Below are 18,078 nucleotides of genomic sequence, written 5' to 3' on the forward strand. Positions count from 1 at the left end.
CAAGGACAGTGTGTGGTCAGGTCCAGGAAAATTAAATGTCTCTACGACAGTGAACTTGGGAGAAACAGTTAGCCTGGCCCTGTCCAAAAGTAACAAAATCTTCAAATCAGCACATCTCCAGCTCACTCATTAACTTATTTTCCTTGTTTGCTTAATCTGGACTGAAAACTAAGGGTGAATATTAATTAGTGAGCTTTAAAAGGTTCCTGATTGGTTGAATTTTCTTACATATGGACTGAGCCAGGCTAGCTGTCTCCAGCTGTATCTAGTCTTTAAGCTAATCTAAAATAAGATGAACAAAGCTAAACTAAGCTAAGCTAAGCAGCTGCTGGCAGATATACTTTTCCTTTTTGGAGAACTTGACACAGTTACCAAACTAAAATATAAATGAAAAACTAAAATAACAATTAATCAAAGAACTAAAACATTATTTTCTGATTGTTTTTTACAGCGGTTATGTTCTGAAGCACAAATAAAAACGCCCACCTCTCTGCAAAACCCTCCAGAATTTATGTAAATGCAGCTGAAGTGCAGGCTTCATCATGTCCACTGTCTGGCTCTCTGTCCTGCCTCTGTATGAGTGTGTGTAGCTCGCCCCACTCTTAGTCAAACAAACAGAGCCACTGCTCTCTGTACATTCGTAAGCCCTGAAATGTCCCACACACTGCAAAATACTAAGGAAATAAGAAAATACAGACAGAGGGGCAGGGCCTCTACAGATACAGACACAACCACATACTTCTAATGGGTTGTAAGTGATGAACGATTACTTTTCTGAGTGTTTACATTGTGTTTTTTTGTTTGTTTTGTTTTTTTACGTGCATACTATAGCTTAAAAATGATTTTATTGGCATATTTTGGCAACTTATATCTTGTCCAAGAATGTCCAAGAAAAACTTATTTTAACTCCAGCAGCTGCTTCTTAATGTAGGTCACTGTCCAAGAGACTATATGATATTCTGCCATTCATTTCTATGGCTGTCACGTCCACTTAAAGTCATGGTCCACTTTGCTTTGGCAGTTTTTGGCATGCCAAGCTGTTCCCTCTTTATATCTGTCACACTGCAGTGTACAGCTGTAGTAATACCACCTAATAGACTACTGCTACTGCTAAATGTTTTTTTGCAACAATAAGACTTTTCATCAAGTTGAAACAATCAATTTCCGACAACTTTGAGCATTCAAGAGTGTTTGGTGAATCCAACACAGAACACTAGAACAACCAAGCACAAAATAAAAACACGATAACGTTCTTCATGGGTCTTTTTAAAAAGAAAGACTCGGTACATATTACTGGTATTAGGTAATAGGTATTAAACTACTGTAGGGTATTAATCTGAGCTATCTGGGATGTCATTTTAGTCTGCCATCGAATCTGAAACTTACTCTTCATAAAAACAATCTAACAAAAGACTTTCTCTCACTTTCAACTGGATTCCAGAAGCTTCCTGAAATCTTTTTCATTTCCTTCGTACAAGTAATCATCTGTGTTATTCTGCTTTTCTCAGCAGCATTCAGTAATATAAAGAAGTTGATTGAATGTTAAACTGAATGACTTCATGTGATTGACATTTGTAAACAGTCGCTGTCTGACCACTGACTTTACTGCGAACATAACACGTTCACCAACTGTGCAGAAGAGCAGACAGAGTGACAGAGACAGAGTCACAGGAAAGAGAAAGACAGAAATGTCAAGCTGTCACAAATTCTGGAGAGTAAATGATCTGGTTACTGTGTTTGTGTCATTTCCCCCTGTTCTCACACTGTGTGGTCAGCTGTGCTGTAACCGCTGTGAAAATCTATACTCCCCTTCTACACTCAGACACGCTGTAGACTGTTTGCTTAGCCCCCACAGACTGCTGGACCACTCCTCCTGTTACATCCGGAAAATCTAAACAAAGCACTGAGCATTAATATCTTACTTTATTTTAACAGGAAGTAAGATTTCTGCTGTCTTGTAGCAAAAAATGACCCTAATGCATATTTCCTGCTGAGTTGTTGAACAGTAGGGCTGTCACAGATACCAATTTTGGGGCTTTGAGGCTTCAGTGAGAGTATTTTGTGGCCAAACTTTTCTCAGACTTGCAGTCATTACTTACTTATATACTTTGCTGTTGCTATAATTATGAACCTAATGAGTAGGGGGGTCCTGATTTTGGAAAAAGCTTAACTTTTTGAGGTTGTGGTTATCACAGCCCACATTCGCACACAAATGCTCTCATTTTATGTGTTTTTTGTGTACTTAAAGCAGCCATAATCAATTTTTTTTCACCTTTCATGGCTTTATTCGATAGGACAGCTTGAGACATGACAGGAAACGGGATGAGAGAGAAGGAGGTGACATGCTAGAAAGGGCCGCAGGTTGGACTTGAACCCTGGGCCGCTGCAGTGAGGACACAGCCTCTGTACATGGGATGCACGCTCTACCAACTGAGCTACTGTGGCACCCAATCGATATTTTTTAACGATTGATTAAATGACTGTTTTGTGAAAGGTGTTGCACGCAGTAACATACCCAGAGACAACTATCACCCAACTCTGCAGTTCCTCTCAGTTGAATGGAGCTTTATAGTGTATTGTGAAAATGCAAAAAAACACTGGGGCTGGAAATTAAGCTTCTTTAGGCAAAAGTTCACTTGGGTATGTTTGCATGGCAGTTTCATGTATACTTGTTTGTAACATATTTATGTTTGTTTTCATATCCCTTTTGGACTTGTAGTTCAGATTTTGGAGGCATTAGCATCTATGAGCCTTGGTTAACCATAGTCGTGGATTGACCATATGTTGTTTGGGGTGCCAGTCGGCCTTACATCAGACAGATTCTGGTTTTGAATTTTCAGAAGTCAACCCACCACACGGATACATGCACCAGCACTTTCCACATGTTCCCACTTCAATCGCCTACACACCTTGCCTCAATGTCTCAAAAACAAACAAGAGCGACTAGCCAACACAGTTCAGCATACAGAAATGTACTGAAAATATATAAAACCAAACCCAACAAAAGCTGTCCTTTTCAAGCAAACTCCACAGTCCAAATGCAAACAGAAAATGATCTTTTAGTTCAGTTCATCAAGGGTTAAGACCATCAGCAGCACAAAATATTCAGCTTATCATACAAGTGAGCCCTCTTCCCAAAAAAATCAATAGAGGATCTTTGCAAAGAAGAAAAACATATCTTTAACACCTTCTCTGAGTGGGGATGCTTGGGTGTATCTTCAGAGAAGCATGATTACAGCTTAGGGTTAGGGTTAGGGTTAGGGTTCGTCAGCAACCTTTCATTTCTGCTTGTTTAAACATAGATCATTTAAAGTCATTGAATGTCCCTTTAAAACACAGCAACAAGTGGGTAAAGGTTAACTGTATAGGTTTTCTTTGCAAATTTATATTTTTGTTTCGTTGTTGTTCAGAGTTTCGAGAAGAAACTGGAGAACCAGCGTTAGAAAAAGACAGCTCTTCACTGATCAATTCAAGATACAATTCAGGAGAACAAGTCTAAATGGCTTGTTATGTATGATTTTGTAGCACATAACTGCAGTTCTGATCTACCAAAGACATCGACAAATCCAGCATAAAAGCAATTTCCACAGAGGTTCTGGGGTACTTATGTCAATAATCTTGGCTTTATGTTAATAAGCAGGCATGTTTTTATTGTGGCTCGCTGCCAACTGCATCACAGAAATGAGGCAGACTTTTCCACTGCCGTGGTCAAACCGGTCAAACAAACCATCTAAATGACTTCCTGCTCTTTCTGCTGCAGCTGCTGCATTCGGGGGAAACACACACAAATTCATGGTTTTCTCTGCTACACTCTGCCCACGGGCCAAGGTCCTTCACTAAATTATACCGTTCAGCACAGAGCAGTATGCCTCTCCTCTCCTCTCCTCATCTAATAAAACAGAGAGTGAGCTGCCACTCACTCAGGCTTGGAGTAGTTTGACTGAAAAAGCATCTATCTGTCAGTTCATGGAGCCAGAGAACAGGGTAATTTAAAGCCTCTTCTCAGGTTCAATACCAACCTTCCGGATGAATCTCACATCAAATGAGATAAGCATTTCCCGTTGAGCTACTGTGTTAACAGTAAGTGGAATGCCAACATCTATAATGCAACTCAACGAAATGCATTAAGACAATGAAGACTATATTTAAATCTTTCTATAGGTTGAGAAAGTGGGACTCAGTTTTCTAAAAATAAAAAAAAATGGAGGTAATGGATAGTGATTTTTATTCAACAGTTTTCTGTTTCTCTTTTCATTTAAACTTTGTATGTATTAACAAGATTGTATAATGATCCACTGTGTGATTGAACTCTGTAAAATATCAACACTGTTTTAATAAAAACATCTTTTATTTGCAATGTCATGGACAAGTACTACACTTCCCTAAAGTGTGACAGCGACGTCTTGGGTGCAGCTGTGTGTTCCAACAGGACAATGATCCCAAACACACATCAGAAGTGGTAAAGGAACAGCTAAATCAGGCGAGAATTGAGGTTTTGGAACGGCCTTTCCCTGAATCCCAGTCCACATGTTCTCGAATCCCATCGAGAACATGTGGACTGTGCTGAAGAAACAAGTCTGTGCCAGGAAGCTACAAATATAGCTGAACTTCACATCATCCCTCAAGAGGAGTGGTTAAAAAGTCAGAGGATGACCAGAAGCTTGTGGGTGGCTATCAAAAGCACCTAATTGGGGTGAAAACGGCCAAGGGACATTTAACCAAAAATTAGAATTACTGTATGCATTTGTTTGACCCACAGACCTACAATAAATTGGAACTCAAGATTGCCATGATATACATACATGTTTACAAGTGGATGTAAACTTACTGTACATATGAGTCTCCTTCAGATGAGTCTAAATTAACCAGCAGCCAGCTTTATCTGCCCTTGACAGCGAGTGGACTTCATACCGGGTGGCTGGCAAACTCACCCTGGTGGTATTACGGCTTAATCTTCAACCTTATTACTTCCCCTCAGCTTTTCATTAATCAGCGGGAGACTTAAGAGGATTGCACTTTCGCTACCATCACAGCATAAAAATCTGAAGTACTGAGTGAGCCGATTCCAAAGTGTAAACACGACGAGAATCCTCTTAAAACACATCCGCAGGAAGAGAGAAACTTTAGCAGCAGAGTGGGTTAATTCAATAAGGTTGTGTTATAGAATAAAAATAATTTCCTGTACTGGAAGTAATAGTAGAGCTAGAGTTTAAAACTTTGAGGTTACTTCATCAGCAAATATGCAGCACAAGGAGAAGTGTAATTGGTTATGTAATTCACTGAGCCAGAGTCAAATGGTAAAAATAGGACTAAAAACTTTGTCCAACAGTGATGGTTAACAAAACGGCATTACTATCAGTGACTGTTTAACACAAAGAAAATGCAGACCACATGGTTTGCAGATAATCAATGGGCTAATCAACAGTCCTGGAAAAGATTCTTCTCATTTTATCCCCATCTCTTGAGTAGCCTAAGGGGATTTAACCCATCGGCTCTATGAGGATCTAACTGACACTCTGACAATCCCTTTCACTGCTGGTAAACCTGAGGATCAGATGAACCCCCGCATAACAGCAAGTCCCTGCAGACAATAAGAGCAGAGAAGCTGACTTAGCAATAGCCTCTGGTGGACTCTGCGTGTACAAACAAGTAAATTCCAAATCCATTAGCTCGACTGACAGCCAGGTGAAGCAGTCCAGTTCAGGTTCGTTTGATCAGTCGATTCCCAGAATGTCATCTTGACAAGTGTGCAAATGATATTGATCGCTCATCGACCGCTGGTGGTTCTCACTCCTTGTTTGCAGAAGTAATTAATTGGAGCCTTAATCTTGAGAACTAACAATGACACAAATCAAGTGTCAGTGGGTGTGTCACATTCAGGATAACATTTCAGGGCATTACTAACAGTTGCTAGAAACCCCACGGACAAATGCAGAGGCGTTTATTTAAGAAAGGGAATGTTCCACCTGTGAGTCAGTCAGATCGCTAACATAGCTATGCTGGGTCCAAAGGCAACTGTCCAGGGGCCTGTGGCAGCGTGTTAGGGGCGACAGCTTCAGAGGGAGGAGGGTTTATGTTTCTGGCTGCAGGCAACTGTGCCCACATGTGTAAGTAGCAGTCTGGCACCAAGGGCTCGGATATAGACAGAAATGAAACAGACAGAATGGGAACTCTTATTTAAAATCAACAAATGGTTGGTCATTTTGTTTAACACTACAGGGTCAGCGGTCGATCAGTCCCGAGATCACTATGAGCATCATCCTCGCTTGTGAGCAACTGAGCCGTTCCAGAATGCCCTGTCATACCCAATCATGCGACTATTACCTGTTATTTATTAACCTGTTTACCGGTGGACTGTACAAAACAGGTTTATTTAGCATGCCACGAATAAATAAAACTGACAGAGGACAATAAAGTAAAGAAACATCCTTTGATTGATGATCGGTATCGACCTGCTTCTAGCTATCAGTGATTGGCGCACCATTAGACAGAAGATAGAAGCATTTATTTACAAAAATCAATGAAGGTGATGAGGTAAAATATCAAACATGTCGTCTCTGAACTGATTTTAATTGGGTTTATGTCAAAAAAGAATGATCACAGTAATTTCTGTTTAGCACAGCGTCTCAACTTTTTGGGAATCTTTTTTGTTGTGCCATTTTTAAATGTATCTTCTGAATCTGTCCCAAAAGACCTGACTGGTGCATCACTAGCTGTTATATAAGGGAATAAATAACCAGGTCAATAGTGCACAAGAGTGTTTCAGTTCCCACAGCAGCAGCAATTCCACTGAACTTTCAGTATAAAATCTGTGTGGAACTAAAACTCGTCAGTCACAGGAAAACGTAACATGAGAAAAAATGACATTAACAAGGGCAAGATTTTATTCCAGGAAGCTTCGGTGTTGCAATGAATTACCCTGATTCCACAGAAGGCACATCTATATACTCTAATTCTATAGTGGACACTGCCTGAGGCAGCGATATAGAAGAGGGCAGCTGGGGGTTTAAGGTTTTGTCTGGAGGCTGGGCTGCAGGCTGGGCCGAGGCTCTCCAGGGAGCTGGGGAAGGGGACAGGGGCTGTGGCTGAGACTGAGACCGAGGGCTGGTGGCATGGTACGTACACAACTGTCCCGGGGCTGAGGGCTGCTCGGAACAATAAAAAACCACACCCTATGGCTTTAACATGGCATGCCTTCTTCTGTCCTCATATAAGAAGATTAGATTTTCAATAAGGATTACATCACTGAGGGTTAAGCTTGACCATATTAGATGCTTATTTCTAACATCTGAACAGTGACTAATCTTGCTGATGTAATTAAATGTTTTATATTCCATTTTGTCATTGGTGATGTTGCTCATTTTAAAATCAAATTCTTGTTTCAATCATGTTTTATCTTGACACTTCCATAGGCTGCAACTGCACATTAGATAATTTTGTAATTCTCTGCATCTCTATTGGCTCTAGTGTGAGCCAGTCGGCATAGGTAGGCAATTACTGTACCTGGGAGCCCCAGTGACTTAGCTTACTGCTGCCCTACTACAGCTGCAACTAACAATTATTTCCATTATCGATTAATCTGCCGTTTGTTCTCACATTTTTCACAAAGTGACATTTTCAAATTGCTTATTTTGCCCAACCAACAGTCTAAAACCCATAGATTATTCATTTAATATCATAAATGACAAAGAAAAGCAGCAAGTCTTTATATTTAAGAAGCTGGAAATTGGAAAAGTTTGACATTTTTGCTTGAAAAATGACTGAAACTATTAATCCATCACCAAAATAGTTGATTTATTGATTAAATGAATCGATTAATTGACTAATCGTTGCAGCTCTTCCTCACCCCAAAACATCAAAGACAACATAGCTGTCAGACACAGCTCACAGAACAGAGACCACAGCATATCATTACAGCTTTATGTGCACATGGGCGGGACGAGAAAGACCGGAGGAGGACAGCAACAAGACAACAGAGATTTTCTGCCTGCAAATAGCAGCCAAACACCACAGCCAGCTCAGGTTAGACGGATTTGAACAATTGTGCCCATGATGAGGCGAACACCTCTTTCATTCATGTACCTACTCTTGAACCTGAGACATTCTTCTCTCACCGTGAGAGTAACAGAATGAAATGATGTTCAAGGCCGTGAACGTGTGGGTAAGCAATGTCCTCCTACCTGGAACAGTCCTTCATCATGTTTCTTGTGTATGTAGCCTACAATACTTACTCAAGTCTTTCTAAACATGGGGAAACCTGTCTTAGACAGCATAGTGCTGTTGTTCTCTGTGGAACTGTCAGCGTTCATTGAGCATGCATGTTTTCTGAAAACTTACCGATGCTGACGAAACGGAGCAGTACCATCGTAAATCGTGGGGGGGCAGTGCAGCCTACAGTTCAGCAAAACGACCATAGGACACGACAAAGAAGTTTGAACAACGGCAGACATCTGAAACTACTAGAACCTGATTATCTCATTGGTAACCATCAGCACCATGTTTATCGTTGTTAGAAACTCTCGACTCTGAGCTGCCCTCTACTGGACTTATTGCTTAACATCCATGCCAACGAAAAAAAAAATACGTGGCCAGTTACGGTTACATCATTTGAGATCTTTTTCTGTATTATTTCAGTACAACTGCATACTCCCAGTGAACCAAGTGTACCTTTAACCACATCAAGATATACTAAGAAAACATATTTCCCTACACTGGAATGTTAACTCCCACTTTTGGTGCGAGGAGGATGTAGACAAAGAAAGACGGACCAATCATTACGAGTCACTCAACGATCCCTCACTAGCCTCAAAGATACGCATCTGGTCTCATGAGGGCCCATTATGTGTCATGATCCATCTGTGCATGTACTTCTCATGACAAAAGTCTCCTCAGCCTGTACCTCTGTTTTAGACTGTGTGTGGTGAACAGGACGAGAGGATGGACGGGAATTCCATTTAAGTACGATGGACAGAAGCTCCCTGCTAATGAAAAGAAGTATTTATTAGACTGCCAATCTGCCCTTCAGCCAAACTCCCTCGAGGGCTCGTACCCGGCAGATAGCGAGCATTTCTGAACCGGGGTCAACCATTTGTAAAGCCCTTCCACTACGCATGTAAAAACAATAAAGGAGTGACTTGAGGTTACACTGTGGTGCACAGAAGAGAGGAGCATATGGGTTCAGGCTTCTCACAATGCCGTTCATTTTCCTTATCTTCTCAGAGATGCCTGTGGCCACCGTGGTGCCCCAGCAAGTGTTCTCTGCAGAATCTCCACTCCCAGAGCCAGTTACAGCACAAACAGAGCCCCCCCCTCACACACACACACACGGAGAAGAATGTACCATGAGGGACCACCAGCTGTTGCAGTGACCGATATGGGGAACGCCCAAAATACTTCTATCATCAAAATCTGGCATGCACATTCTCTCTCGTGCACTTACACACCTACTGTAAGATCAACACGATCAGGTTCTTTACACTCTGTGACTTCTTCTAAGATGCTTCCCTGCCTGTTAAAGGAGTTAAGCTAATAATTACAGTGAAATCGTCCCAGACTCAGCCAACAAAGCCATTCATTAACAGGACAAGAGCTTATCAGAAACTCAGCAGGTCATCATATCCCTATCCAGTCATTTCTTCAGATGCCTCCCAGCTGACTAAAGGCTTGTTGGACAAAAGTGCTAAAAATATAACCAACATCCTACTACAGTATGTGACACCTGAGATGAACAAATGAGAAAGCACGCTGAGCAGGGCACACTTGGCGTCTGATTTCAAAAGCATTAACACTCCTCTCCCTTTAATGCTCCCACTCATTTCCAGTTCTCACGCTGTTGAAAAGCAAACTACTTAACCTACACTGTGCCCGACACTTGACACCTATAAATCATAACACCCCATCCGTACGGCATACATGCCCAGCAGTCTTACTTTTACGATCCATTGAACGGGCTGGAAAATGGTTGTTTCAGCTGCGGAGCATCGCTTTTCAATGACCAGCTGCAGCTGAAGTGGCCTTCGACCCGTTCCTCCATGCGTGTCTGAGAGGTTTGAGGTCCGGATGGTAACCTAACCACTTCCTGTATGCCACCTAATGAGAATAATCATCCCATAGTTTGATTTCAAAAGCTCTGCGGGCAGAAATGGCAACAGCCAGCGATGTTGTTTTGGATTTTGAGGCAGAATATTTCTGGTAATATTGAGGCCAGGAGCTGACGAAATGTTGGAAAGGTTATCAGACAAGACAAATATTTGACTGAACACATCAATAAATAACAGTTATATGAATACAATGGATTGTATGAAGAAATATAAACTTTATACTGTCCCTTAAACTGTAATACAATTTAATTAAAATAAATTAAAATAGCATTTTAAGTCCTCTAGTTATCTTTTATTAGCTTTTTATTTCCTCAGGTTGTAATTGGCATGTCCGAACCTGACCGAGTCCAAGAGAGTGGCAACTGAGCCCGACCCAAACCAGACAGGCACTCTGTTTTTTCCGTGCCAACCTCGTTAGAGCTCGACTCTGATTACAGACATCTGCAGAGTAGATGACCATGAAAAGGCATTGTTCTGTTCACACAGATATAAAATAAAAAACATACTCATCATACTCATCTTATAACTATGGTTATGCACATACTCATACAGAACTGGAGTTACATCCAGGCAGTAACTACTGCTGTCCGGGTAGGGCTGGGCGATATGACCTTAAAATGATATCACAATATTTTCTGGCCATATAGTGATGCACAATGAATACCTCAATATATCACCTCAAAGCGCTTCATAGATGCTAGGACTGGGCAACAGATTCAAACATCACAATATTTTTGATCAAATAGGCCCGACTTTGATATCAATATTGCAACAATATTGTAGGGATGACTAGTGGTACTTTCACAAAATACTAACACAATGAGATTTCTGATAAATAATCATCAGCAATGTGGATTTTAAGACAACATGGGTAAAGGCAAGTATTAGAACAAGTAGAACCGTCTGGTAAGTTCAGAAAACGACTTCACTGTACTGTAATGAAGCCTTTAAAACCAGGACAAGACAACACTTATGCTTTATCACGATATAACGATATCAAAGATCTAAACAATATATAGTCTCATATCACAGTATCCATATATATCGTATTGCCCAGCCCTAGGACCAGGATGTGTGTTTAATGCAATGTCATATACTGTAATGCATACTGCTGTAAAAACACTGTAAACTCTTGAATCAGGAGTAAAAGTAATCGAGCTGGCGAGTTAATGCTAACAAAGTTGGCTAACATATGTTAGTAAAGGCAGGAGACAAACACAGACACACACCTACAAAATGTCAGCGATAACACAATTAAGTCTAAGACTAATTTCCATTGTGGTCCTTGATAAAGTCAAAAGTCTTGGAGGTGATGCTATATAATGTTGTGAAGACGGAAGATGTGTCCGTGAGCTTCCGAGTAGCATTAGCAAGCTAACTTTGTTGACCTTAGCCTGTCAGCTGAAATGCGTTAGCTCCTGTTACACAAGTGATGCTCCAGCAGTCAGCACGGTATATGGATGATTAACATTACGTGGCTGATGTGGTTTTATGGAGTAACTGGTGCTTTCAAAAAATATTAACACAATACGATCTTGATAAATAATCATCAGTAACATAATGACCAAGGGGAAATATTACTACACCTACAACAGTCTGGTGAGTTAAGAAAATTACATATATTCCTTGTGAGGTGCATTTGATCAACTGATAAGGAAACAAAGTACAACGTTTTATATTTCATTTTATGTTTCATTTAAATTAGTAAACTAACAGTATTATTTATTGATGTATTCAGTTGTATGTTTGACCTTTTAATGCTCATTTTGGGGCTCCACACAGTGGTCTTGGTTCACCTGGAAAAAGTGACAAATTGGACTTGAGTCAGTGAACAACAGAACTTTTCTACACACTACAGTCTGTGATAATGCCATAACCATGCACACTTTCATTCATCCCCCACAGTCAAGTGTGGGTAATGTGATATTGTGCTTCTGGAACAGACCCTTAGCAAGCAGATGGCCAGCTATTCAAAAATGTCTGGATGCTGGGACCCCAAGTAAAAACCAGAGAAAAGACGAGACCACAAGAATCTTAACAAAGGTTGCATAGGAAATGTGCACGTGAATGTTTGGAATGAGAATGATATAAGGAGAGGCTTTGATTTAGCCGTTTCTCGTTTTACCAGATAAAATCCAACAGCTGTTACAGAAGAGGGGAACCAGCTGCCCAACTCAACTCCATCTTCCCTTTTTAGCCATTTCAACGAGATCATGAACACACCCAATGCTGAAGAGCTCTCTGTCTTCAGATCCAGCAGGCTCATCATGTGCAACACACAGACTGAGAGGGGGATCCTCTGAGAGCCAAGCCTCACCTAGTCGCGGAATAGCAGAAATCAGAGCGCATGACTGGTTCTGATCACACACTCCCTCTATAACCCAAGAATTTCAACCGTTCTCTGTTTAGTCCAGAGGCTAAACTGACTGTAACGAGGGCCAACGTCATCATTTTCAATAAGGGTGATAAAGCGTGTTTCAACAAGAGCAACATAAATAAACACTGTTCATCATCATCATCAGCCACTGATCACACAGATTCCAGGAAATAATGACACATTTTAAAGTCAGTGACCTCTCCCCAAGTTCAACAAACATTGCCAAAGCAGATCATCACAGTTTTTGTAACTTGGGCAATACATAGGCAGCTGTGTATGTCCAGCAGAATGCTAGCAGGTGAACAAGGCATTTGACATTTGGCTCACACACATTCCTACATCAGCTGACAAAACCCCAGAGCTCACCACAGCCCACAGCTTCTATATTGTAGTGAGCAGTCTTGTCTGAGTGTGTTGGATATCATGTATCATACTTTTTAAAAAAAGACAGTGGTAACTTCGAGGTTTAAAGGAGCACTATGTAGTTTTGGGGAAGAATTTTTTTAATCAGAAGACAAAGATCTTCATTGACTGATTTTTTTTTCTGCCTAAACAAACTAAATAAACAAACTCTCTTTGTTTTCATGACTGAATAAACTGAATAAAGAAACTGAGCTTAAAGGACTACACAATTTATACTGTTTTACTTTGTTTATATGTGGCAGACCCTGCCACCTTTCCTTTAAACAGTGTTCTGGGACCTTATTGTTCTCTTAGAACAGCTTGTTTATTCACTTTTGGAAAAATAAATATATTCCTGAGTCTGTATTATTACCTCATTAATATTGTAAATATTTAAATTCTGAGTTTGAATTGCTTCTCTAAAACTACATACTGCCCCTTTAACTGTTTGGATGATAAAACAAAGCATTTCTGAGCATCAAAGATCGTCTACACACCTCAAAGCAGGATGAAGTTCATGAACTGAAATGCTACCTATGTATTTAACATGACTCATACTAGCATGTGCCGGGCCCACCTGAACAATAAGAGGGGTTGTTTTTTTTCACTGACAAACAAAAGTGATGCTCGTGAGGAAACTTTGTTTTTCTCACGTGAACCACATTTTTTTTTTTTGTTCCGTTTTAATGAACGCCGGCCTTGAACTCACCTGTCTGGTCAGTGGTGTGTGTGAATCAGCCGTCCATGCTGCCTGAGTGAAACACAGCCTCACATCCACGCCAACGAGCTGAGAGTATGTGATGAGGGCAGCTCCACTTCAGCTCACTGTGAGTTCCCCTCAAAAACCGGCGCACTTTTAGGAAAGTAACGGGACTGAAAGTAGAAGAAAGTCCGAGTCCAGAAAGTGTGTGTTAGAGTGTGTGTGTGTGTGTGTGTGTGAGTGTCCCCGTCAGAACCTGAGGCAGTCTGTCTCTGTGGTTTGGTTCGGTGGAGAGCTCCGGACAGACAGGCTGGTCTGCACATCTGATGGGCTTCAACAACAGAGCAGCAGGCAGCTGAGACAAGAGACACGGAGTCAGACAGGGTGGGACAGGAAACGGCAAGGGGTCGCCTTCAAAATAAAAGCTCAAAACCTGTCACCTGAAAAGGTATAAAAGCTAATTTTGTGGTAGTTAAACAGATAGCCAATAAATCGTATGTATGCTACAAAATCTTGTCATTTTGTGCTACTTAATACTAATATTTCAGTAGGCTACATACTAATTTCCAGTTCCCGATTTAGCTAAATAAATTTTGTGTGTGATGTACTGTATAATAATAGATTTAACAAAATGAGCCCCACCTTAACCAGCTGCAGCATTAAAGGATACGTTTACCAAAACTTGAATTCATTCATTATGCCTACTCATCCTGATGCAAACCAAAAAGAAAAAGAGCTTCGCAGCAAAACAGTGTTCCAGCCTACTCCTAAACCACTGAAGTAGATGGGGACTTGTTTTAAAATGTAATTTAAAAAAACAAAAAAAACATAGAAATTGTTCCATATAGCTTGTCCAGTATAACCCAAGTCTCCGGAAGCATAAGCATTCACCCCACTTCAGATGGGAGACATGCTAACGCTTTTAGCTTAGCAGCTACAGTGAAGATTCCGGCTTCATTTGGAGTGTAAATCATGTCTTTTGGAGACTTGAATTACAAAGCACAAACAGAAACAAGCAAAACTAAAAAAAACAATAGAAAAAAACAACAACCTAAAATGGCTCCATACAGCTCATATGGTGTTATCCAAGTCTGCGGAAGCCCCAAAATCCCAAATGGATCTGAGAAGACATTATTTACACCCTTTTAAAAACAGCAATCTTCCCTGTGGCTGCTTAGCCACAAATGTTAGCTAATCCATTTGGGATCTCAGGGCTTCCAGAGACCTCGATTACGCCAGATGAGCTGTATGGAGCCATTTTATGTTTCTTTTTGGTTTTGTTTTTCAGTTGTTTTTTAATGTTTTAAAACAGGTCCCCATCTACTTAAGTCATTTAGTAGAATGCTTATCCTTTAAAGTGATAAGTACAATATATTGGCATAGCAAAAATTGTCATCCAATTATATAATGTAGATCTATATTATTCTGAAAGGGGTCATTCACATTGAAAGTACCATCACTATTGGTAACTTACATATAGCACAACAAAAAGTTTATCAAAAGTCTGTCTTAGTTTATTCTTTAACCAGAAATGTTTTTTCACTGATTATCAAAATAAAGGTTTGGTTTTTTTCCCAGTGTCAAGTAAGTTTAAAATAGGGTTACATTTCGGCTTTAAAGCATTTCACCGTTACTGTGCCATTATAACTCAAAACGAGCTCGAACATGAGGGTTTTATTTTGAAAATCCTGCTCAGACCTGCTGCCCTGCCTCTGCTGGCTTAACACCAGTAACACTGAGCTGTGGCTCTGTCTGTGCAGACAGTGTGACCGGTTCAGACAGTAGCTCCTGTTAGACACTGGCACCCTGAATCCGTTATACATTAAAACCACTGAAAATATATGAATGAAAAATAAAACTTGGTTCTGTGATGATCCTGTTCACAGTGTACCTAAAGCAGGCAACATCTGAAAACATCTAACACATGGTGAAACAAATTTGAATGTGCTGACAGATCTATAGGATTCCAGTCAGTCAGTATGTTTACCCACCCACTGTTATATTTGAGCATACAAGTCATGGTCAGTTAGTTCAAATGTTGATGATCATTTTGTTTTTTATCCATTTCATTATATACAACACATTGTATGGTCTAACAGCTGGACTACTATTCATTTAGTCATTTAGTTGAAAGCATTTTATTTGAATGTCTAACTCCAGCTTTGAGATCACTGAAGATGAACATGAACAATGACTTAAAGAACTGGGACTCTCCGCCTCCTCTGTGCGCCTACGTGAATGACGTGTGACTGCCCTCTGCTGGTCCCTGGTCCATTTGTCTTCCAAATGTCAGGTTCAGAGTTGTGGATGCATCCTGTTTTGTCCAGGATGTGCTGACATGCAGCTCGTTAGATTTACAAAACAACAACAAGAGAGAAGTTGCTGGATGTTCACTATTAAAACTGTTTTTATTAAACACCTACTTTATTAGTTACACCTGCACAATGTAATCCAATACTATTAGGCCTTTAAGTTTACTTTATGATTCATTCTGATCACACTGCAATAGAGGTGTTAACAGAATTATATATTTTAATATTGTTGTTGTTGTGACTGCATTATGTTCAGGGGGTTTTGTAATAGTTTTCCTCCCTCATGGTTTACATAGAGAGGACAACAAATCTGAAATGCCTCTCAATAAGGTAGAGCAGTACACCACCACTAACTACAAACCCAGTAACAACTGACATGTAATTGACTTCAGTGCTCAAGTGCTCATTAATACAGATTTAACAACTCTGTGCTTGAAATCTGAGAGAAACTCTTTTGTGTGCATAAAAAAGTCTTTTACTTCAACTTGTGAAACATGGGAGCAAAAACAAAGGTGTTGTGTTTATATTTCAGCTGAGTGTCGATGTGTGAATCACTACAAGAGACAGTATAAAAAAAATGTCTGAGACAGATTTTTCATTTTCATTTTTCATTTCAGATTTTTCGTCTGACCACCAGTCTAATCTAGAATCCATAAAACAGAAGAAATAGCAAAAATGTTTGTTTTTTTCCTGATAAATGACATTCAAGACTAATCAATTATCAAAATTAACTGGTCAATTAATTGATTAATCATTTCAGCTCTACAAAAATCAGTGTCCTTTCTATTGGCTTCCCACCAAGACCCTTTAGTTTACTCACAGTAAATGTGTATATTGAATTTTTTAAAATTTTTATATAACAAAACAATTACGCTCATGTAGAAGCTCCCCTTTACTTTACACGTAATAGCTGAATTAAAACATAAGATTTATGTATAAGGCTGCATTCATTTAATACGATCAGACTAAGTTATTTGATTTATTCACACTGACTCCACATTATAGAAAAACTTTGCATTAAATGTGACGCTCTACATTGAACTTATGTAATAAATCGTAATGGACAATTTACATGTCATTAAAATGCTTAAAGTCGAATTATGATTATGATTATGATTATGATTTTAATTATTACGTTTATTATTGTTGTTGTTGTTGTTTGACTGTGACAGCTATGAGCATGACTGCGTAACCCTGATATTGTGTTTGGGTTCCTGGAGACCTCAGGCCCTCTCTGACAGCTCAGCATACATCATTTTGTTTGTTCACCTTGATTCTACATAACTTATCCTAGTTTGATGAGAATTGCTTATGAATGAGATTCTGAAGTGATTACAAGTTTTACAAGTCCTCTGTACAAAAAAACAACACATTACCTCTGTCTCAGACACCTGAGCTGTGACACATGGTTAGAGACACTGCATGTCACACATGCTCTGTATCTGTGATTGGTGTCGACAGTCCTTATTATGCAGCAGTTCTCCTCCAAACTCCCAATTAAGTCTATTTGGATCATCAGATTTCTTTTACAGTTTGCTCATGTCAAACAGAGAATACAAACTCTCTGAGGTGTAACTGACCATGTATATAAGTGACGCCTCTGTAGGATAACATGCTGTACATTTCTCTGTCTGTCAACGACTCCAGCAAATGTCATGTATCCATATTGTACCCAAACGTCACACGTGAGCAAAATATATCGTGTTAAAATATGACTTTATTAAAAGTAAAAGTCGCCCACCCTAATAATACTCGAGTTAAAGTCTTAAAGTATCTGATAATAAATGTACTTAAGTATCAAAATTACAAGTAATACATATATTTTTACATACTGTATACTATGGGTCGACCAATTATTATTATCGAATCTAATATTCAGCATTTTTCTAATAATCGGAATTTAAATCTGACTGCTGATAAATAAATCCTTTCATGTAATCTGGGTAACTAGTAACTAAAGATATCAAATAGACAGTGAGTTAAAAGTACAATATCTGTCTCTAGATTGCTGTGGAGTGGAAATACAAAGTAGCTGATACTCAAGTAAAGTACAAGTACCTCAAAATTGTACTTTAGTACAGTAATTGAGTAAATGTACTTAGTTACATTCCATCACAGCTTGTTTTAGTCTGGTAACGTGTCCACATGTCATCCACACACACCGGTGCATGTTGTTTCTGACAGCTC

At 39.7% G+C, this 18,078-nt stretch overlaps 1 protein-coding gene across 1 annotated transcript in view; it reads right to left on the reverse strand.

The window, feature by feature from the left end:
* The window catches only part of plxnb1a (plexin b1a), a 72,683-nt gene extending 58,872 nt beyond the window's left edge, over nucleotides 1–13,811 (reverse strand). The window contains exon 1 of the mRNA XM_073471188.1: nucleotides 13,589–13,811. The gene's annotated coding sequence lies outside the window, so the exon portion shown is untranslated. The remainder of the gene's footprint in view (nucleotides 1–13,588) is intronic.
* Between the last annotated feature and the right edge of the window lie 4,267 nt (nucleotides 13,812–18,078).

This window comes from Pagrus major, chromosome 7 (assembly GCF_040436345.1).
Source record: "Pagrus major chromosome 7, Pma_NU_1.0".
Lineage (NCBI taxonomy): Eukaryota > Metazoa > Chordata > Actinopteri > Spariformes > Sparidae > Pagrus > Pagrus major.